Source organism: Ptiloglossa arizonensis, chromosome 9, assembly GCF_051014685.1.
Source record: "Ptiloglossa arizonensis isolate GNS036 chromosome 9, iyPtiAriz1_principal, whole genome shotgun sequence".
Classification (NCBI taxonomy): Eukaryota; Metazoa; Arthropoda; class Insecta; order Hymenoptera; family Colletidae; genus Ptiloglossa; species Ptiloglossa arizonensis.
In genome coordinates, this window is record NC_135056.1 from 3,083,321 (window position 1) to 3,107,569 (window position 24,249).

Below are 24,249 nucleotides of genomic sequence, written 5' to 3' on the forward strand. Positions count from 1 at the left end.
ATACAAAGTACAAAAAAGATATTTATAAATGTAGTCGATTTATAATCCATAGGTGTGGGATTTACATTGAAATGGAAGGAAGACACATCGAACATCTATTACGACAAGCTTTATAACAGATTGTTCGATAAGTTTTATTGAACGTTTTATCGAACAGTGTAGTAGGTTATTTAATAAGTTTTGTCGTTCGACAAAACATTTCCTTATAATGTACCGTATGAATACTGATACATTTCACTACTCACTAACGGTATCGAATGTTCGTAAATAACAAAAATTAATTTCACACCTCAAAGATTGATCGTTGGACCTATATTAGACTTACCACAAGTCGTTAAAGTTTTTGATTTATTTTTATCTACTTCTAACCTATTGACTATGATCTGATTAGATACATACATACATGTATCTTGTAGTGTTGACATTATTCTGTCCTATAGTTCACTACACTCCTCGCTCCCTTCCTTTTCTTTACGATTGGCACAATTATCTTCTTTCAGCATTCTGACCAACCTTTACCCTTCCATATATCATTCATTTGTTTTATTCCCTGTTATCTCTATTTTTTCTATTTATAATGCTTATGAAATATTTCTTTGAAGCTTTGGCCTTAATTTTAATATTTACCTCCTACATTTCCTTGTCTGTCCATTTTATCTTCTATTTCTCTGTATTTGCCTGGTTTGCCTTCTGCATATGTGTTTTTCTCGCTTCCTCTTTCCACTATCACAGTATCTTGCACTCTCTTCTTCTTCTCACATAGTTTAACTATTCCATCTTAATTCTTTCAGTAACATTTTAAATGTTCTCTGATTATTCTGCCGTCCCCATTTTATTGTTGATCCATACCTTCCCATATTTCGACCTTCAACTAATCTCATCATCCTTGTCAAATTGTTCGTAAATTTCCATTCCTTCAATTTTCTTTTCTACCCAATCTCGTTTGTGCACCACTCAAAATTATAAAATAAATTTTCGTGGCGACTCAATTTATATTAAACGAGAACAAATAAATAAAACAACTAAATATATATTTTAATAATAATAAATATATATTCAATAAATATATACTTTTAATTTGTAAGTGCATTAAATGTCGCACATATATGTCTTTTGCTCTCACTCTTTCACTCTCTTATTTAGACACTCGTGTGTCTTTTTTCGTTGAATTTAACAACTGAAATTTTGTACGTCTTCCGCAGCCCATAAAAAATTGTAACAACCACAAAGTTACGAATACGTACCCTAATATCTTGCATTACCTTCAGTTCTTCTATCTCCCACCAGATATTTTATCATTGTCTCCTATTCCTTCAATGTCCCATTAAATATGCTTTCTTTTCCTTCTTCGATTTTCCCATTTCTCTTACATCTCCTTGTTCTCTCTCTTCCATGAAATCTTTGCCACTTCATCCTTCATTCTCATCGTTACGACGTAATTTCTCTCGCTTTACTTTCGCCTATATTCATTTCTCTGTTCTGTATATTCTTCGTTACAATGCTTTTCATTTCCCATCCTACCTGCCAATTGGCATTTCCACCTGTATTTGTCTGATAGTATTGTACCGACGCTGGGTCGATGAAAGTATCTTTATACGAAACGTGAATGTTTCACATGTGTTGTGTCTCCACTGTTATAATGCTGCATCGATTTTACAGTACGAAGCGTCTACAGTTACAGGTCATTGAGCACTAAATTTGGGGTACGATTTAGGGTTGTGTTTATTAGTGCTACTTTGATTCGTGTAAATGTGGCATCGACCTCGTGTTGTTCAATTTACTATAGGGTTCCTACTCAGTGGCAAATTCTTTCACCGAGTTTTGAACACAAAACACACAAAGCTTTAAATAATAATAATTTGAGACTGTACAGGGGAATGTGTCTATTTAATACAGAAAAATTCTTCTCTTTCTGAAAAAGAACAAAAACGAAATATTGAACACGTTCGTCAGGACATTTCGTGGAAGCAAAATTGTCTCTAAAAATAAATTTTATCTCGAAAATGTCCAACTTTAAATATCTCTCAAAAATTTGATTTCTTTCTACATTTTCGAAACCGATGGACATTTAGGAATCAATATTGATGGAATCGATATCACTATATGAATAATAAATGTTCTGTATGTCTTCGTACGATTATTACCAATGGATTGTAAAAGTTTTCCCGATGGAAATATATTCAAAAACAATTTCATTTGGATTACTTTTAAGTCAATGCATCAAACGTTTGAACATTGACGCCACATAATGCGTTCATGTGCCGAAAAACAGGATTGTAACATTGGAAAACAATTTTCATGTTCTTTGCATGACAAACCCTTGTACTACTACAAGGAAGCACGGAGTTCGGTGCCGGAGTCATTTCTGACTCACACCGATATTTCACTCATAGTGATTTACTGCTTTTTAAGCGGTTGCTCGAGTTCTTAGTAGATTTGTAATCGAGTTTACATTTAGAAAAGAATGATGAATTATAACAAAAATGGTATTTATTTAGCCATTCACATTACAAGCATTACACATAATAATTTGTCTTTATCTTAAATGTGTTTTACAAATATATCTTCTACAATAATCGCATATTGAAAAATATTTGTTATTACTGCTTATGCAGAAGCAGCATCTGACACACTTTTGATCTTCTAATTTCTGCTTCTTTACAATTTTCCTCGTTGTTGCTTTTATAGCATTGACAATGTTTTTATGGAATTCTACTTAGAAATTTTTTAATTTAAATCACCCGCCTATCCATATTTTCTATTTCCCTATTCTGGATGCTTCTTTTGCCATATAAGCGTCTAAAAGAATATTCTCCGAATATTTATCGAATTATAATATTCTATCATTTTTATTTTAAAATTGTCATTTGCTGTCGATATATCATTTCGGAGATGTAACGTTGAAAGAAGTACAACGCACTTTCGCGGTCTTGGAATATATGTTACCAATGTTAATTTATTAGTAAATAAGAACTCGATAGAGTATTGTATTCGGTCTCGTGTATCCGTTAGTATTTGAAATATCGTAATAATATAGTATTGAAATATTTATAAATATTTTCTTCGAGTAGCTGCTCTTCTAAATTCAAATCTGTAAAAAAGTTATTTTTTGCCACAATTTTCCCAGAAACTCGCTAATTTTTTTACGAAGCGTTGACCATGCTGCTTCTTTGGAATCTTCCCGTATTTTCTTAAATATACTTCCACGTTACAGCAGTAATACGTCTTCGTAAGATTCTTGACAGTCTTTGTAAATATGCTTGTAACATCTCTAAGTGGTACCAATTTGTTGTTCGATTTTCTATCTTCGCGCGTGACAGAATCATCTCTCACTGTTTGAACGCATCGAAATATGTGAATACTTAAAATTGCGTTACGTAGTCCAACAGAGGCTAACTAGATATATAAGAATATTTTTTAAACTCAGTAAAGTTTACTTTATGATACAGAAAATACTCGTCTAGGATTAGGAATCTCCTAATTTGGAAGTTAATTTGAACTTGTATCGTTTTTACTTCTTCATTAATTTTCATGACAATTTGTTACTTTTTACCTAACTTATTTAATTTTGATCAATGACTGATGTTTTGTGATCACTGTACGAAGGGACAAGATTATCATTGCCTCTCATAAATGTGTAAACTTTTTTGAAAATTTGGCGAGTAACTGACTATCGAATACAGTCACACATGACTCGTATCATCATAGATTGACGAATTCTGTGAAAATATCCACCCTCGACACTTTCACTGACAGAATCTACTAATCATCGACAAATACTCGAGACAACCGAATTTTCAACAACGAGACAGACGCGAGACTAGTTAATTACGACAAAACTATCGAACAGTAGTTCAATAGTAATTCGAGAGAAAAACTCGTCTCTTTTCGCTTTGTGAATAAACCAAAATTCAACATTGAACACCCTGTCGTAATTCAACAATTTTTTCAACGTGATTACATTCCGTTAATTCGAAGTGCAACCGTCATGAAAGCATATTTTAGCCAGCGTCACGAAAATTCCTTCGCTCAACAATTATTGAATTGCAGTTTCAGTGTCCACAAACTATTGTTAACCTCAGAGTAGTGACGTATGTCAAATTGACTTCTAACACTAGTGGTGATGTACGTCAGATTGACTCCGTATCATTACAATAGTAGTGATTTGAATTTAAATTGACAATGTATCGATAGAGGTGACTCGAAGTCAAATTGACTCCCTGTCAATAGCAGTGACTTAAATCTAAATTGACACCGTTTCGATTAATGGTGACTTGACGTCTGAAAAATCTTATATTAAAATGTATTGTTTTATTACCTACTGTTAAGTGTACCGAAATAAAATTCATTATTGTAATTGCATTCACAGAAAATACATTTTGTTTATGAAATATTATGAATGCGACAAAATTATTTAGAGAATAACAAATAATAGCGTCTATAGAAGTTGAATATGAGACGAAAATAAAACACTGATTTTTTTTATAGTTACTTGTTTTCATATTTAAAAGGCGAAGTCGCTCTTCAAACTTTATAAAACGTGGCACGAAAGGCTCCATTGTTAGCTGAAAGATTATTATTGAACTTGGTGAAAATTTAATATGCGTCATATCTGATTGAATGAATGATCTTGTCATTATCCCCTTATCAGGAGATAAACTACCCCGATTGATTAAATGCATATTTAAAAGACTTGAAATCTGTAAAAGGATTCGCATAATTCTTAAGAAACTTTAGATATAAATTATTTTATGTTGTCAAATTAGTGGTTTTATGACACCTACCTTGACTGAGGAGCCCCTAATTGGTCAACTATAACTGTCATACCAGGGGCTGATAAAATTCAAATAAAGATCGTATTTTAAAAATTAAGTATTAAACGATGACGATAATTAGTTGGACACTCCTAGTGTACAAAATAATTTTGTTTGAAACATTTTTATCGCGAATACCATTTCTGTGACAAATATGAACCACAAGATTTTCAATATACATTTAACTTGCATCGTTTCGTAAACGACATGGTGCAAAAAATTCAGAATAAAATTTAAATAATAGACCACTTATTGTCGTCTATTTCTTACAGTTACATATGTAACTCTTACTGTTGTAACTCCTACCTGATGTAATCGATGTAAAATTTGATTTTAGTATTTTCTTCTTCGATAAATTTAAATTCTACCTATGTAGAAAATCAAGTCGAAGGAAGAGCATTATTCAGTCAAAAAATTTTATCGTCATCGTTATTTATTATACATTTTTCGAAGCTACAGACATTCTTCTATGTATTAGTGTACGATTCAAATTGGATCGAAAACTTTTTGGTAGTTGGAATTATTGGAATTTAACTAAATTGTGTTAATTAATTGAAATATATTTATTTATGTATAGAAATAATTTGATAGGATAGAGATTACGTAGACATCCAGTTTAAACTTTACATTTGTCGTAGTAAATGGTTCAACTATAGTTTTCGTCTAATTTTAATATGAGAATTTTCTAAATCAATCTATATCGAACTATTGGAATTTCACTCTGCATCAAAATTATCAACTTTTTCGAATATCTTTAGTAGAATAAAAATTAATAATCTTAAAAGCATATGTGTGAAGTAGAAATTTATGCAACTGTTTTTTGCATCACTGTTTTACACAACTGCTGTTTCATCTCACTATTCGAAATCAAAGAAAGACTAGTGCTACCAGTCGAAAACAGGTGACGTGTGCTGCACAGGTTATACGTGTGTTATATCTTTAATTTTGTTCAAACTTTTTTGGCGATCCCAGAGCAAAAATAAATAAACACACATCCGAGCATTTTTTGCCATTGTACATTATTTATAAAGATATTTAACATTTAGTTTTTTTAAATTTTGTCTTATATATAGTTTCTTAAAAGCATTGTTATAGCTGTACCGTCGAAGCAAGAAATAACATTTTTTCCCTTCATTTTTATCAATTCCTTCTTCATTTTCGTATATTCTTTTATTTTCATATTAAATTTTTTATTCATTTCTCACAATGCCTCGAATGGAATGCAACGTAGCAACATGAAAAACATACATTTTCGGTAACGTGAATATTCAATAAATGTTAATATTTGTACCATGTAATAAATATGCTCTATTTGCATATAGAAAAAAGATTCGTTTTTTTATTTCCTCCTGGACAGTTTTGAAGATTAAGGAATGTACTTTAATTATGTGTAAATATATTCGGAAAAGAGGTTACGTGAATACTAATAAAATTAAATTGAATAAATTTCTTTCTCGTGTACGAACACTCGTAAAGAATTATATTTATGTCTGTATGGCGGGTACCAAAAAGACATAGTAAATTTCATTCTTTTCGCGTATCACTTCACCAAGAGCTTGAAGATAATGATTTGCAAAATCGTGTACGTTTCTGTGAGTGAACTTTGCAACAGATTCAACATTATTCAAACTATTTTTATAACTTTATGTTTATCAATGAATTTCGTCCACGAACCACGATTAGTTAAATACGTGTAATCTGCATCACTGGTCCATTGAGAATCCTCATTGACTTAGAAATATTGTTCATTAACGTTCTTGATATGTTAATATATGATACAGAATCTTAAAAGATAAAATTCTCAGACCTTACTTTATCGATGGCACATTAAATGGTGAAAAATAAGATTTTCTCATTAACAATCAGAATAAGTTATTGGATGAAGTTCCATTACAACGACGTGGTCATTACCTGGCCAGCTCGATCGCCTAACTTAACATCAATGGATAATTACTTATGCAGTGCGATAAAATGTATCGTTTAGAATGAAATACCTACAATAGCCGACGATACGAAAGAACGAATTTGAAATGCAATTTTTTTCAAAGTGTATGTATTTGCTCGTGGTAGATCTCGAGGATCTTTCGAGCATTGAATGTGTTTGCACGATGGGTGCCGACTATAGATGACTCGAAGGACCACCTTCCCGTTGGAAGGACTAACTGTTGTTGATCGTTGTCCACTAGGCTGGACCGATGGAGGTTGTAATGCTGCCTTCGAGGTCTCCGCCGCTTGCTGCTCTCACGTCCAGGGGGGTGTTGAGCGTTGTCCTCACACACGGCGCCTCACTGGATGCACAAGCCGGCTGTCGAACTTCCTCGAAGGTCCAAGATTCCGTGGAGGCTCGAGGGATTGCTGGTAATTCCCTCGAGGAGTGCAAGTTCTTTGTGGGAACTAACGCCGGAAGCTTCACACGTCAATCCGTGCGTTCAGGCCCAAACTCTAACCGTGATCTCTTAGCTGTACTCTGTACGCCTTGGTTGTAAGCCCTTGGCGATACTCTGTACACTCGTCGTCGACCCTTGGTTCTATTGTCTTGGTGGTATTCTGTGCAACTAATCTAAGATTTCTTGGGTCAGTGCAAACGTCGCCTCGGTTCGCCCTACTCCCTTGAATTAAGGGTGGGTGGCGACGAATGCCTGACCAATTACGACGGGTCCTAGTCCCGCCGAATCTAGGACATGCCCATCGCTATGGGGCTTAGGTGGGGGCGTCGCGACGTAGACAGGGTGTCCAAACCCCCGCAGGCCTGGGCTGGAATTTTCCAGCATCTTGAATGATGCAACAAACGGCGCTAGGGCCTCGCGTGCCAGGCGATGCGGAGGGTCCCTGTCTAAGTACCTGCAGTGGTTTATGACGGGAAATAGCTATCACTTGCTCCGTGCCTCGAGTCGAACAACAAATAAACTGACCTTCGGTGACAGGCCCGTGCCGTAGCCATGTGGACAATTTCTCTAACAAACTCGAAGCACGGTCCCGCCATAAACCGCAGCTGCAAGCCTCTACATACCGCCCACCTTGAACTACTCGAGTTCAACTAAATCAAAGTAACCTAATGCGACTTATGCTATATCGCCTATTGGTTATTGTTGCTAAACGACTAAAATACAGTTTTTAAACACACGCATCGCGATCAATGTACTGTGCATGCTCTTCTTCGCTTGACTGCGACTGAAGTCTCTTCTTCACTTGACTGCGACAGAAGTCTCTTCTTCACTTGACTGCGACAGAAGTCTCTTCTTCCTGCGCCCTAGGCAGCACGCAAATCCTCGTGAGTGGTCTCGTCAATGATCCACTGGCCGTCCGAGGAGAGACCACTCGCGTAACGCCATCCTGACCGGGTTGCAGCTCTGAGCTGCGCCTCAGAGCACACTTCCTTGGAGGCAGGTTGTCTTCCTTGATCGGGGACCCTCGTCCCGACCCTCGGGTGACTGCGTGTTCCAAGCCGCCATTTCTGCCGCTGCTGTAGTCCATTTAAATATTCCTGCTGCCATCGCTTCCAAAGATGGCGGAGCCTTGCTGCAACAGCTGAAATCTATTTAACCGATTAGGCCGAACACGCGTCAGATCAACCTCGGCCAACGCCGTCAGTGCCTCTCCACTCAAGAAGTGCCCGGGAGTCAAAAGGATGCAAGTCCGACGGCTCGGGTGATAAAGGATGGGGTTAAGACATGCTTCAACCTGCGTGAGAATCGTGTATAATTCCTCAACGGTCAGTCTGTGGTTGCCCAGTCCTTATGCGCGCGAGACGTCAACAATAAACCCAGGTGCGTCGCCTTGGCAGCAAATCATATAAATAGGCACAGGTAGGCCTTTATCGAGGTGCGGAAACGTCCGCGGTCAATGACCAGAAAGGGTCCGGCATTGCCTACACCGCAGGTAGCGAAACACGAACCGGAGTCACCCGTGCGGCAGGCCGAATCCCCATTTGAGCCTGTTCGCTGCTGGGATTTGCCTTTGAAGCACGTGACACAATCGCGCAACACCTAGTTGCGCGTCTAACGTATGTAAGCCAGTGTTTTTCTGTGGGGGACGCGAGGGTCTGTTGCCATCCGGGCAACAGTCGCACAGGCTCGCGTCGAATCAACAAGCTAATTGTTTTTAGAAGAGTTATCCGCGACCTCGCGCATACCATTCGAGAGGCCCACGTCTTTGTTGCGTTCCCGAACGCGGGCAGATGGCCGCTCCGTATGCCTGTTCCGAAACGTCGGAGGACCCGCGCAACTCGGCGCCCAGGCTGGAAGACGGCACACGCCGCAGGACACGCAACGCAGAGATTTCCCGTATCTCATCTCGGAAACGGTTCGCCTTTGCAGATTCACAAATCGTCGTTCTGCCTGAGCGAGAGACCCACCGAGTTCCTCGATTCGTTTATTGCGTGGTATCGCGGCCACGAACCGGCCGTTTCTATTGCGCGTCGCGTTCCCCTTAAAACGTTTCTCGGTGCGACCACTGTCGCTCACGCGCCCGCCGTTGTCGAACTTCTTTACCTTCCCGGAACGCGAAACCGCTGCCTCTAATTTCGCAGTGGTGCTTGCGTGCAATCCGGAAGCAAGCTTGACTTTACCTTTCGAAACGGGCCACTGTAGGCTCCCACCTAGTACCCACCCGAGTCGTGTCTTCTGCCACAGAAGGTGGCTGGTTCCCACCCTTATCTGGCCGACACACAGGAGCTCCCAGAATAGGCCGGCGCCTATAAGTAGATCTACGTTCCCCGGGACTCCGAACTCTGGGTCAGCGGGCTTTATTCCGTAGGGTGTGGGAATGTTTGCCTTTTCCAACGGCATGTTGGGTAGCCTATCCGTGATTGATTTTATTACTAGGCACTCCAGGTTTGCCTTGAAGTTTCTACTACTGGATTCCATCTTTACCTGGGTAGTAGACCGGACGGTGCCTTTGACGCGCCCCAACGCGCCTACCATATATTCGAATGCCTGACACGGCAGGCCGGCCCGCTCGCAAAATTCCCTACTCACGAAATTTGCTTGCGAACCCGAATCTAACAAAGCGCGACATTTGTACCTGTTCCCTCCTTTCCCTATGACGACGACGACCGCCGTGGAAAGGACGGTGTACTGGGTCCTGGGTTGTGCCGCGCTTGAGCTGTGAAATGACACGGTGGGAGGATCCGATTCTACCTCGCGTTCCTCGGGATCCGACTCCTCCTTATGTAATAAGGTGTGGTGCTTCTTATCACACCTTAGGCACGTTCTTCGTGTGCACGTTTTGACTCCATGACCGGGAGCCAAACAGTTGTAACACACCCGCGCCTGTTTTGCTATTGCATGCCGTTCAGAAACGGGCATGGCTTTCCACTTTAAACAATCGTTCAAGAAATGATCACCAGTGCACACTACGCATTTTCTAGCCTTACTAGCGACGTGCGACACTGGGGAGAACGTTCTATCCACTACTTCACGCGATTTCCTAATTACTGTCTTCGCGCTTGGTAAGGAACTTGGAACGTTGCTCGCATCCTTACGAAGAAGGTATTGAGACCGTTGCTCAATGAATCCGACGAACTCGTGAAACGTGGGCAGCGTCTTCGAACCCATGGCTCGCCTCTCCCATTCATCACGGGAATCTACATCTAACCTTTTCGCGAGTGCCGCATTAACAACAGCATCAAGGTGGCCCGCGGGCTCCAACAGTGACCCGAGAGCACGCATGTTGTTAACTGCCCTATCCGCGAACTCACTGAGTGATTTACCATCCTGTCGCCTAGTCGGTTCGATCTCTAGGAGGGACTGAATATGATGGTTCACTAATAGCCTAGGGTCGTCGTATTTTTCCCTAAGCCGCGCCCAAGCTAATTCATAATTGGCTGCTGACACGCTAAATGACTCAATTGCTCGTGCCGCAGCACCCGATAACGAAGTCGTCAGGTAGTTGAAACGGTCAATAGCAGACAACTTGTCCGAACTGTGGACTAAGGAGAGAAAGGTGTCCCGAAACCGAATCCATTGCCCACAATCTCCGGTAAAGATTGGCAATTGTACGACAGGTAACTGCGCCGCCGGATGAGGATCGGACGGTACCTGTCTGTCGGAGGTGGCCGACGCCGTGCTAGGCGCCGCTTGACCGCGAACTTCTATTATTCGTTTTTCGGCGGCGACCATAATACTGTAGTATTTCTCCTCAAACTGCTCGCGCTCGTCTAGCTGTGCTTCCGCTTGCGGGGTGTCTATTACGGCCATGTCTATTTGCCCTTGAATAGATTCAAATTTCTCGATAAGGGATTGACCCGACTGAACGCGTTTTTCGAAAACGGCTAAATTTTCGCGGACGTCTGCTGACTCGACAAATTTTCCGAAACTGGTCAACCTAGACTTCACAAGCCTTCGTTCGAGAACGAGCGATTTTACCGACTCCATCTTTACACGATCAACACACAGATTGAAAACAATAAGTGACTCACGGACAAGAGGAGTGGATTGGCGGCTTCAGGCGGCTTCCGTAGACCGTCCTGCAGAATACTCGTTGTTCGTGCTGTCCGGATCCTAGGGCTGATGCCGTCCTGGATGCTGCCCCCTTCGGTTGTCTCCTCGTCGCTGTGGTCCAAGTTTTGGGTGTAGCAACCCTCGATGATGCCCGTCGCTTGCTGCCTTCACGTCCAGGGGGGTGGTGAGCGTTGTCCTCACGCACAGCGCCTTACTGGATGTACAAGCCGACGTGCACGTTGCACGGAGCCCAAAATGCTTCGTGACTGTAGATTCCAGCCGACTGTCCGACTCGTACGGACACAGTGGCTGCTTTCTGGCTGGTCCTCTCTGAAGGACCGATGTTGCTGGATGATCCGGCTCGAAGGACCAAAATGTAGCTGGATTATCCAGCTCGTGGGACCATAGGTCGCTGGTTCAGATCCGGCTCGTACGGACCAAAATGTAGCTGGATTATCCAGCTCGTGGGACCATAGGTCGCTGGTTCAGATCCGGCTCGTACGGACCAAAATGTATTTGCTCGTGGTAGATCTCGAGGATCTTTCGAGCATTGAATGTGTTTGCACGATGGGTGCCGACTATAGATGACTCGAAGGACCACCTTCCCGTTGGAAGGACTAACTGTTGTTGATCGTTGTCCACTAGGCTGGACCGATGGAGGTTGTAATGCTGCCTTCGAGGTCTCCGCCGCTTGCTGCTCTCACGTCCAGGGGGGTGTTGAGCGTTGTCCTCACACACGGCGCCTCACTGGATGCACAAGCCGGCTGTCGAACTTCCTCGAAGGTCCAAGATTCCGTGGAGGCTCGAGGGATTGCTGGTAATTCCCTCGAGGAGTGCAAGTTCTTTGTGGGAACTAACGCCGGAAGCTTCACACGTCAATCCGTGCGTTCAGGCCAAAACTCTAACCGTGATCTCTTAGCTGTACTCTGTACGCCTTGGTTGTAAGCCCTTGGCGATACTCTGTACACTCGTCGTCGACCCTTGGTTCTATTGTCTTGGTGGTATTCTGTGCAACTAATCTAAGATTTCTTGGGTCAGTGCAAACGTCGCCTCGGTTCGCCCTACTCCCTTGAATTAAGGGTGGGTGGCGACGAATGCCTGACCAATTACGACGGGTCCTAGTCCCGCCGAATCTAGGACATGCCCATCGCTATGGGGCTTAGGTGGGGGCGTCGCGACGTAGACAGGGTGTCCAAACCCCCGCAGGCCTGGGCTGGAATTTTCCAGCATCTTGAATGATGCAACAAACGGCGCTAGGGCCTCGCGTGCCAGGCGATGCGGAGGGTCCCTGTCTAAGTACCTGCAGTGGTTTATGACGGGAAATAGCTATCACTTGCTCCGTGCCTCGAGTCGAACAACAAATAAACTGACCTTCGGTGACAGGCCCGTGCCGTAGCCATGTGGACAATTTCTCTAACAAACTCGAAGCACGGTCCCGCCATAAACCGCAGCTGCAAGCCTCTACAGTGTACGACACTGAAAATATGTGTGCAATACCATTTGCTTCGATTCGTGAAAATGTCGGTGATATAGAGCTTTGTATATACATTACTGCTACGTGTGAAATTGTTAAGAGAAACTTTAAATGCATTTTTGGAATGCATGGAACTAAAGATGTAAACCAAATGCAGTTGGAACTAAAGATTCTAAACAATATTGAGTTTCACTATCTTTTGTAACATGCTAAACACAAAATAAAGTTAAAAAATATAAATTCAGAATTTAAAGTTTCACTATTTTTTATTTTACTAGATTTTTACTTTCCCCTAGGAACATCATTTTTAGAAGAGCCATTAAACTAGAAGCTATAATTCCGACAGTTTTTAATATTTCTGGATGAAAAAAGGACTGTATGTACTTATAAGATGGGTAAACATAGCTGAAAATTTTCTCTACAAAATAACCTACTTACTATTAAAAAAAAAAAAAATAAAATCATAAAGGAACCATAAAAATGATAATCCAGGCAGCAATACCTGTTTAATGGCGAGTATAACGTCCCATCATAAATAATCGGTGTTCGAGATGCAAAAAATGAGAATGATTTTGAATTCATTTCTTCAATGTTAATAATTACCGAATTAAACAACTTAAATCGGTTAGACTATTACAACTAAAAGTGAAAATTGATAAAATCTCATATGGTAGACTATATACTCATCTCATATTGTAGAATATCTATAGTATGTAGTAAGTGCCACATTATTTGTAAATGGTTTTTACATTAATGGACCCTTAGGCTCTTTATAATTAATGAGATAAAACGGCTTTTCGGTTCCAAAGATCCAAAATATCACTTTAAAAAGTGAGTCCTTTATTAGTGTACATTAACGTCAGGAAATTGGAGAAACCTTTGAAGAACTTTTAAAATCGTCGTTTTCTCAGCACTTGTTTTATGATTATTTTTTTAATTTGTTTAAATAAATCCTCTTATTCACTATACCATACATAAATACTACATTTTTAATGCTAGATGTGGATATATAGTTCTACACCATTTGGTTTCTGCCACCAAATTTCATTGTTGATTAGAGATTTTTAATATCCATCGTCGTGTTTTTGGTTTTCACTATTATATTTCTATTCATTCGTAAAAATTACATTTTCCTATAAAGTAAAATTCTCTTTCATATATTTTTTAGTAATTTTATGTCTCTTCCTTCTATTTAGTATAACAGAGAAGGAAAATGATTGTTCGAACGATAATATAGTTTACGATATAACGATAATAATAATCATCGAACTGAAAATATTTTATCGAACGATAAAACTTATTGAGCAACCTAGTATTTATATGCAAAACGTTAGGCAAAGGAAACTCGGATATTCCCCAAGTAGATAATGTTGACAATAGTATACAATTTGTATTGACAGTTATATTTTGCTCGTAACAAAAAATTCTATTTAATTTACTAAATATTGCTTATTCATTTGAAAAATTATTCATTTAAATATGTCAAACGAGCGTTATAATCATTTTAACAAATTTTAAACCTTCATACGTTTCACTCAGATTACGTGTCCTTACACCAAGAACTTCACGCAAATGGTTTTCAAAGAAGAATGACATTTCGCAAGTGAATCCGAATTCAAATACAAATCAATTATGATAAGGTAATTATTGTCTGGCTATCGAATAAGAATGAACTTTTCAATACTTATATATACTATACCGAAGATAAAGGACTATTAATTTGCACGATAGTGATTTCAATTTATAAAAATTATATTTAACATTCCTTTTTTGCTATTGTTACAAAGAAATACCGGTTTTGCATAGTTAGGGAAAATTTTTAAATCTATGAAGTCAACAATTTTGAAAATTTTCGTTTCTCACATGCTTGCATTGTTTGTTTCAACGTAAAGAATTTCGCTTTAAGAGGAAATAAGAACAATTCAATTTCGTTTCCCTGTTTTTTAAAGAGATATTGCTATCTAGAGTGCCATATTTTTGGTTCCTTCCATGATTTTTTAAAAAGTTGTAGATAGACTATTTTGCAACGAGATTTTCCAGCTATGTTTATCCATCTTGTAAGTATATGCAGTATTTTTTTCATCCACAAATATTAAAAATTATAGGAGTTTTAGCTTCTTCTTTAATGGTTCTTCTAAGAAAAATGTTCACAGAGGGTGAGAAAGTATCTTCATTAGGGAGGATATAGTAGCAAGAATTAGGGAGAGGTCAAAATCTCGATAAATAAAAAATGGCGAAGCTTTAAGTTTTGCATTTATATTTTTAGCTTTATTTTGTATTTAGCATGTTAAAAAAAAAAAAAAAAATAGTAAAACTCAATATTTTTAAGAATATAATATAAATATAACTCAATATTTTTCGGCGATATAGGCGTATCTACTGAAGATTATCTTCAAATATGAAGTCAGTCGACCAATTAGATCTTGAGACATCATAAAAGCCAGTTTAAAAAATGTTTTGAGAAAAACGCATTTAAAGTTTCTCTTATCAATTTTACACGTAGCAGTAATGTATATTCAAAGCTCTATGTCATTGGCATTTTCACGAATCGAAGAAAATAGTTTTACACATATTTTTTCAAAGCCATACACTGTAAGAAACTGAAATAAAAGAAAAGTCGATTTTTTGAAATTTTACACTGTGTATTGACATGAAGAATTAATTCTGAAACTGAGCATCGTTAAATGTAGGGAAACATCAAAACGAACATAAGCTTTGTGCATGACTTTATATTTATTGGGGATGAAAGTGATAAACAGCGAAAATATGAAGAAGTGATTTATTTTGACGAAGTGTAATATTAGGTTGTTCAATAAGTTTTGTCGTTTTTTCCATTGTAAAAAAAAATACTATGATACTTCAACTTTGAACAACTGTAAATATACGAACGATTCGACAGATCTACATGAAACTTTACACATGTTCATCAAACATTAGTACCATTTTTAGAAAAATAAAACAACGAACCTAATAGCTTCATTTCTTATCGAACGATAAAACTTATTAAACAACTTATTATATATACCTGAATAGTTTTCAGGTAATTATTTATAAAATGAACGTCTTCGTCGATATCAATAGCCTTTATATATATTGTCAAGGTCAATGTTTTGAATAATTTATATTCAATAGCGTAATTTTCGTGTCGACATTTTATTTATCGCACTAGATTACGTAACATTGATAACTCCCTTAGAAAAACAATGCGATTTATAAACATATTTGGTTCAATTTGTCATAGATTATATATTGGATGCTTTTGCTTTCCAGATTTTATTTATTAACTGGATTGCATTGAATCAGTTTGAAACGTACCATAATCAGTTTATTTATAATGATAGAATCGATATGTTCAATCTGTTTGTGAAGTTTGTCTATATGTACTATATGTATATAGTATATTATACTATATGTAAATATGTATATGTACTATATATATACATATATATATTTATAAATTAAAAAAGAACTCGAGAAAACAGCTTATTTGTAAAATGTGTGCTATGGAACGCTTGAAAAACATTTATTGCAATAAAGTTGAAATTCTAAGAAGAAGTCATCCGTTTTATAAATAATTAACCAAACACATTTTTCTTGTGATCCGGTAAATAATTAACAACATTGAAAATATGGATCAGCTGATCAATTAGTAATCTGTGTTGTTGTCGATCACAGCTCTCTCTATACCGATAATTAATTGATATACACGTTGTTAAATAATTGTAACATTTTGACGGAGAAAATTTATAACAACCTGAATGATATTATTGTGTTAATAGAGAATAAATGGTTCAATGGTAAAACAGCCGAATCTAATTTGTATTGTCAAGTGAATGCTGTGTGAAGAAAAAAATTAAACATATACTTAATAGGGAAAGAAGCCATCAACACAAACAATTAAGATGAAGTTATTTCTACCAAAACCAATCAACATGACTGGTCTTTAAAAAATACGTAATAATAGAATATTTTTATATTTATTAATTTATTACTTTTCTTTCACAAAAGTTATTCCATGTTATGTATAGTACATTTTTTATATATCGATGTTTTGAAAGTAAACATTTATGTTATGTACTTCGCCAAAAGCAGACGTTGTTGGATAATTTTACAGATAAAACCGTAAATCGATTTTCCCCCTCTTGATTATTGATCTATCTACGTATTATTTAATTTCAATCTACGGAAACTCGAGCGAAGAAGATTTATTTAAACATTGTTTAATGTTACGTTAAGAGCTGATCACATTTGCTACTTACGTATGACATCATTTTATGATGGAGCTATATATTATGTAACCATCGAATAATATTAAAGTTGCCCCAATTGGACATAAATCAAAATGCGAAGCAACATTAATACAAAATTGTCACCCGAGAAGTACTGTAAAAGATTCATTATATGGTTTTGCAGTAATTGAGTTAAACGATACATTTCATTATTATCCACGAAATAATCTATATTTGAGTGATTTATATGCAAATATGTTTCTTCTCCAAACTAACGATTTTGTTCCATCGTCTCAAACCTTAACATTCGTAACAACGTTCTCTCTTGTTGCACGTATAGACTGTTTAATTTCCGAAATACTTTCCGAGGAAGGTTTCTAAAAATTCCAAGATTTTACACTCTGTACTTCGTACGTCGATACAAGACGTATAATTTCTATATTAAGCATAAATATGCAAGTACAATGAGTTCTCGAGTTACGTGTATTTGTAGATATGCGGTTGTGTATCCACTTATATATTTTTTATACACGAGCATTAGATATTAACCTTCAAATGGTGACTATTATTTTCATAGCACTAGTGGTAACGTGTTGTCAAATTGACTCTGTATCGTTAGTGGTGCCATGAGGTCAAATTGATTCCATATCGCTACTAGTGACATGACGTCAATTTGACGTATCCTTAAATGGAGGTAAAATCTACTTCTAGACGCTGTTATTCGTTATTCTCTAGATAATTTTATTATATATATAATATTTCATAAACAAAATGTATTTTTTGTGAATACAATTACAATAATAAATTTTATTTCAGTATACTTAACATTAATGAAACAACACATTCCAATACAAGATTTTTTAAGTCGTCAAGTCACCGTTAACTGATACGGAGTCAATTTGTCTTCAAATCATTACTATTGTACCGATACAAAGTCAATCTGACATATATCACCACTAGTGTTAAAAGTCAATTTGACTTCAAGTTATTACTATTGCTAGGAAATTTATTTGACTTCATTACTATTGTACTGATACGGAGTCAATCTGACATATATCACCACTAGTGTTAGAAGTCAATTTGACTTCAAGTTATTACTATTGCTAGGGAATTGATTTGACTTCAAGTCATTACTATTGTAATGATACAGAGTCAATCTGACATATATCACCACTAGTGTTAGAAGTCAATTTGACTTCAAGTTATTACTATTGCTAGGGAATTGATTTGACTTCAAGTCATTACTATTGTACTGATACAGAGGCAATCTGACATATCACCACTAGTGTTAAAAGTCAATTTGACTTCAAGTTATTACTATTGCTAGGGAATTGATTTGACTTCAAATCATTACTATTGTAATGATACAGAGTCAATCTGACATATATCACCACTAGTGTTAGAAGTCAATTTGACTTCAAGTTATTACTATTGCTAGGGAATTGATTTGACTTCAAGTCATTACTATTGTACTGATACACAGTCAATCTGACATATATCACCACTAGTGTTAGAAGTCAATTTGACTTCAAGTTATTACTATTGCTAGGGAATTGATTTGACTTCAAATCATTACTATTGTAATGATACAGAGTCAATCTGACATATATCACCACTAGTGATAGACTTTTTTAATTTTACGGTGTGTTTTGAGTTCATTGTCGTGCACAAGTGTGAAATTATTTCCAATTGTTCTGTGCTCCGGAAGAATGACGTTTTCTCGTAAAATGTTCAAATAAATGTCTTTTTTAAAAATACCGCTGATTTTCAATAAATCACCCGTCATATTGTTATCGAAAGAATCCCATACCATGACCGAACGGCCTCCCTGTTTAACAGCGAGCACTACACAATTATCAATTAATTTTTCGTTCGCTTAGCAGCGAATTAAAATTTGGAGTTTGTACCCAAACGCTTCGAATTTATATTTATCCGTCCATAACACTTTTTCCTAATCTTCTAATGTGTTCTTCTGCCAGATTTAATGGCTCTTAACCCATTAAAGCCTTTTCCTTTTGTTTTGGACTTTTGACAAAAGTTTCTTCACTGCGACTCATTTTATTAATTTCTATTTCGGGGCCTGTGTCTTCTATTTTTCTTACTCATGGTTATAATATGCCGTTTTTCTGCCTCAGTGTTTTTTCTAGGCCTTTTTAACTTGACGAAAAAATGTCTCTTATACTCGTATCGTAACTTTTAATACAGTCAACACAAGATTTAGATATACCCACTTCTTTTGCAATTTCTCTTACAGAATATCCTTCTTTGGATAATTTAAGGATTGTAGAACGCATTTCTACGCTTAATTCGTTTTACTTTTAGTACTCGTCGTGCAGTCGCAAGCATTCAAATCGAATTGACATCGAAAGAAGAACAAAACGGTCTTTACGCTCTTATCTGAAGTGTCTCTACTTTGGATCATGTTTTAAAACGTTCAGATCAGTTTAAGGAAGACTGGGAAAAGAAGAAAGTTATACAAACCATCCACACGTAGTAAAGAATAATGCAATGTTACATATCTTGCGTAAACTTTTATTTATTCAAAGGATTTAAATACTTAAATTGTTCAGATTAATGTTATCAAGGTACATTACATATAATAGGTTTTTCAATCAATTTTGTGGTTCGATAAAATTTATCGAGCAACCTAGTACTATACTGTTCAGTAAGTTTTATCGAATCGCAAAACTTATTGAGTAACCTAGTACATTCACAATAGAATTTAGCAATAATCATTCAACAATAATAATACACGTTATATTTCGTAGTTTCTATAAAATTGGTAAGTATTCGAATACTTTTGAGCGGCAGTGTATCGGAAACACCATTAATGAACAGGACAGTAGCTATTGGAAATTAAATATTAAAATGTTTTTCTTTGAATACAAAAAATGTAAATATGGCGAATCTGCTAACGCCAAATCACTCACAGATATTTCAATCGCACACGAAATTCTTACGAAAGAAGAACAGACGGATCATCTATATTAGCACAACCAAAACTATTGCACGCCTCGATATTTATAACAATAAATATGATACGAACCGTCGAGGCAACTTTTAAAAGAAATCGTCGACAATGATTAGACTATTAATACATTAAGTGCCACGGTGATCCTTGGGGACTGGGACTTCAAAGTTACAATGATTCCTTAAAACAATGATTATATTTGTAAATTTTTAAATATCATTACTTTCATTAGTAATACTATAAAATAACAAGTATATCGACAAATTGTCAAATATTTGAACTTTTTACAATACTTAAGTATCCTCAGACATCCTCAAGTATAGAAAACTAGTGTTGTATGGTGTTTAACGTATTGAACAATTGCAATCAAATTAAAATTTAAACAAATTCTCGTAATATTTATAGGAAAGTCACTTATGTATTCAAAGAAAAAGACTAGACTCTTTTATAAATTTAAAAAAAAGAAACAAAATTTATAAAAGAGCACTAAGAGGTATACATCCAAAAACAAACACTAACGAAAATCACATATGAACTTAATAAGCTGAATCACCAAGTACGGTCAATTAACGATATAGTTTAACGTGGAATAAAAATGATACTTCCGTTATGTTTTATTGAATTAGAACCAAACGATAAGGACAAAGATATTTTCCAAATTAACAGACCACTGAACACAGTTGTCTTATTGGAAGCACCGAGAGCTAAACGCGAAATTCTACAATGCGTTAGGTGTAAAAAATATGGACACAAGAAATTACTGTAACAAGATATCAGCGTATGTTAAATGTGTGAAAAATCACCTCACGGCTGACTCTCCAAATAAAGTCAGGACAATAAACGTTAAATGTTTCAATTGCCAGGGTAATCGTCCAATAAATGAAAATGGTTGTATCGTAAGAGAATAGCTCCAAAAAAGAATGTTCTCCACATTAAGACAAAGAACACTTATAGCAAAACCAAATGCATCGGATCATAATAACACAAAAACCACAGATACTATCATTGCACAAGCTAAAAATATAACATACGCAGAAGCAGCTACTGATGCCTCTCCTCTGTAAGCAGTTACTCTAACGCTCCAACACCCACACCAAACTATATTAACTATAAATGAAAATTCAAAACACCACAGACATATTCAACGTAGAAAAAAAATTAATGAAACAACAATCACAAGAAATTAATAAAATGTTAGAAATTTTAGTAACAATCGTACCAAACAAGTCTCAAAACGAAGCATAAAGATTACAGGAACTATAAGTGTTTCTTAAAATAAATGACACAGATATACTATTATTATCCGAAACGCATCTAATCGTTAAGCATCGCATTGAAATATTTAATTACACGAGCGACGTGCTTATCAGTTAAAATAGATAATCGAACAATAAACTTTGTTGTAGTTTACAACCCACTGAAATTCAAACATTTCTTTAATTCACTAGGTACAAAGTACCTAATTGGTGGTGACTACAATGCTAAACATACATTACTTTCTAGATATCTAAAACTAATACTAGAGACAAAATCAGTCATCTGAACTGGACAATTTATGTTCGATCGCAAGCTAACGATAAAGTTGTAAATTTACTCGATTTGTAACAACAAAAGGAATAAACAGAGACCAATTAACACCACAATCACGCTTAAATTTAACTTTCGACTACTCGCCTATTTTAATTCAATACCTGCTAAAAGTAACAAAAATTCAAAAATCTGCAAACTTATATAATCGTTTTATCGATTGGAACACTTTTAGAAAATCGTTAGATAGGAACATAACATAACAACGTAATGTACCATTGAAAATATCAAAAGAAACAGGATTTGTAATAAACTATTTAGATAAAAATATTCAAGAAGCAGCTCGATTTTCCAAATTTTCAACTCATTACAGAACGTATAAGCAAAAGTATCTCAGACTTATAATACAACAAATAAAAGAAAATGCGAGCTGAAAGCAAGTAACAAAATGGAAAAATAATTAAGAACAAAAATCTTCTGAACGCTGCATTCAAAAGTCAGAAAATAATTGTTAAAAGATTGCAAAATAATTTCAATCTCTACATAAGAAATTTATCACAAATTAATAAAATGCTAGAAATTTTAATAACAATCGTACATAGATATAGTAACTAGAAAATATAAATTACAGATTACTCTTTATGGAAATCCGTAAAAAAAAAAAGAAGAAGAACAACAACAAAAATAATAGTCTACAACACACGACTTATACTCAACATACAACAGACAATAGGACCTAAGCCAGAAGTCAACAAACTGACTATTGTTTCAAATAGCAAAAAACGTTTCTCCATCCTATTACCATACATTTAAATCATATATTATTTAATAGACAGAACATACTTTGTGTAAGCTCAAGAGAAAATCTTCAAATATTCTTGTAAAAAAATTAGGATTTCTATAAGGTAGCGAAATAGGATCGATATAATACACTATTTTCATTTCTCAACATTTGCAGACGATACAGCTATTCTGCCCTGTCATGAAGATGCAACAAAAGCTTCGAAAGTATTTAAAATATTCCTTCTTAAAGTACAAGACTATTTGAAATAAGTGGATAGTAAAAGTTAACGAAGGAAACTCTAATCGTATAATATTCACGCTAAAGAAGCAGATAATAGACAGTACCACCGGTAATTCTAAATAATAAATACGTATCATAAGCAGAAATAGTCAAATACCTATGAATGTATCTGAACAAAAAATTAACGTGGAAACATCATATTCACAAAAAAAATAGAGTAAATCAAAATAAGAAGACGTATGCAGGTATTAGTTGACTGGCACACTCAATTAAATCCAAAAAATAAATTACTAATATACAAAACCATTATCAAGCCGATGTGGACATACGGTATCGAGTTATGGGGAACATCAGCTAACAGCTACGTAAAAAATGTAGAAGTGACCCAGTCTATAATACTTTGTACTTCGTGCTATAATAGTACAACGCATTATGGAGGATCTTGAAAAAGGCTTAGAAATTCCATTACTTAACACTAGAACTATCGATAGATTTCGGTATATTAAGGTGTTCCTTGTACGTGTCTCTTAGAAAAATCAATGATTGAAAAAAAAAGGAACTCATGAAATTGATTATATGTATAAAATAGGAAAAGTCGTAACGTCCTTTGAAAATATACCATGGAAGTTAAAGTAAATTTCTTTGTAAAAGCAGTCGAAGTCAATTATTTTGATTTCATACTTGGTAAATCTAATGTTAAAGAAAAAGTAAAACGCTGCCCAAGAAAATACAAAATCGAACTAGAAAATAATTCAGCAACCAATTTATATGAAACAGTTATACCAAGAAAATTCCACAAAACGCATCCAATTGATTTAACGCCGAAACAATAATAACACTAGCAATAGACCAAAACCAGGTACGAATTAAACAAAATCCTCAAAAACTTTACCAAATGTTTATTGTAATAAATTGTAAATTTAACGTGGTATTAATAATTGAAACACAAATTAATTTTTTATAACCTGCGACTGACTTTTCTCCCTAAATACCTTTTATTTATACAAAACCGGAACGCATTAACTATGTAAGACAAGGATTTATTGCACAATATTTTCTACCAAGTTGTAACAATTATTATTCCATCTCTCGCCCTCAGTGCGTTCAAAGTCGAACGAATCAGAGAGTCGATAGCTTTTTAGTTGTCTCAATTCGGTGTTGAGCTTATGGTAATCATAAAATTTATATATATATATATTTAAAAGTGTATATCGTATATTGCACAATATATATATATACACACACACACACACGATATACACTTTTAAATACTTCAACGAAACAAAATCCTTCTGATACCCAAAGGCACTCTTATCAGGCGCGAGGTATACGTTACGGTTTACACGTTTGTATGGATCACGTCACGTGGTATAATTTACACTGATGAAAAGTACAACGAATTTCATATTAATTAGTGCGTAACTATAGATAAGTAATTGTATATTTTATCGAAAATTTTCTCGATCTTTAACTGCGATATTTTGATGTAAATAACGATTCAGAAAGGTGGAGCATCATCGTAAAAACAATTGAGAAAAATATGGATCGATAGTCTTCTTTTCAACGTATGCTCGTTGGTATTCGCATTCTTCTCTGCCGACTACCGATTACGTTTCACTTTCACCGCGATAAACTTCAGTTAGTCGTTGGCCTCTAGAGGTCAGGTTATTTTGCATCCAAGATACAATCTCATTGGCGCATACATACAATGTCGACTATTTAAATAGGTACATTACTACATCTATACTACTTTCATTGCTTGTAGATACA

General features: G+C 36.0%; 1 protein-coding gene across 6 annotated transcripts in view; it reads left to right on the forward strand.

The window, feature by feature from the left end:
- Kibra (WW and C2 domain containing protein kibra) overlaps nucleotides 1-24,249 on the forward strand; it is a 210,092-nt gene that overhangs the window by 87,591 nt on the left and 98,252 nt on the right. The gene's annotated exons all lie outside the window — the stretch shown is intronic.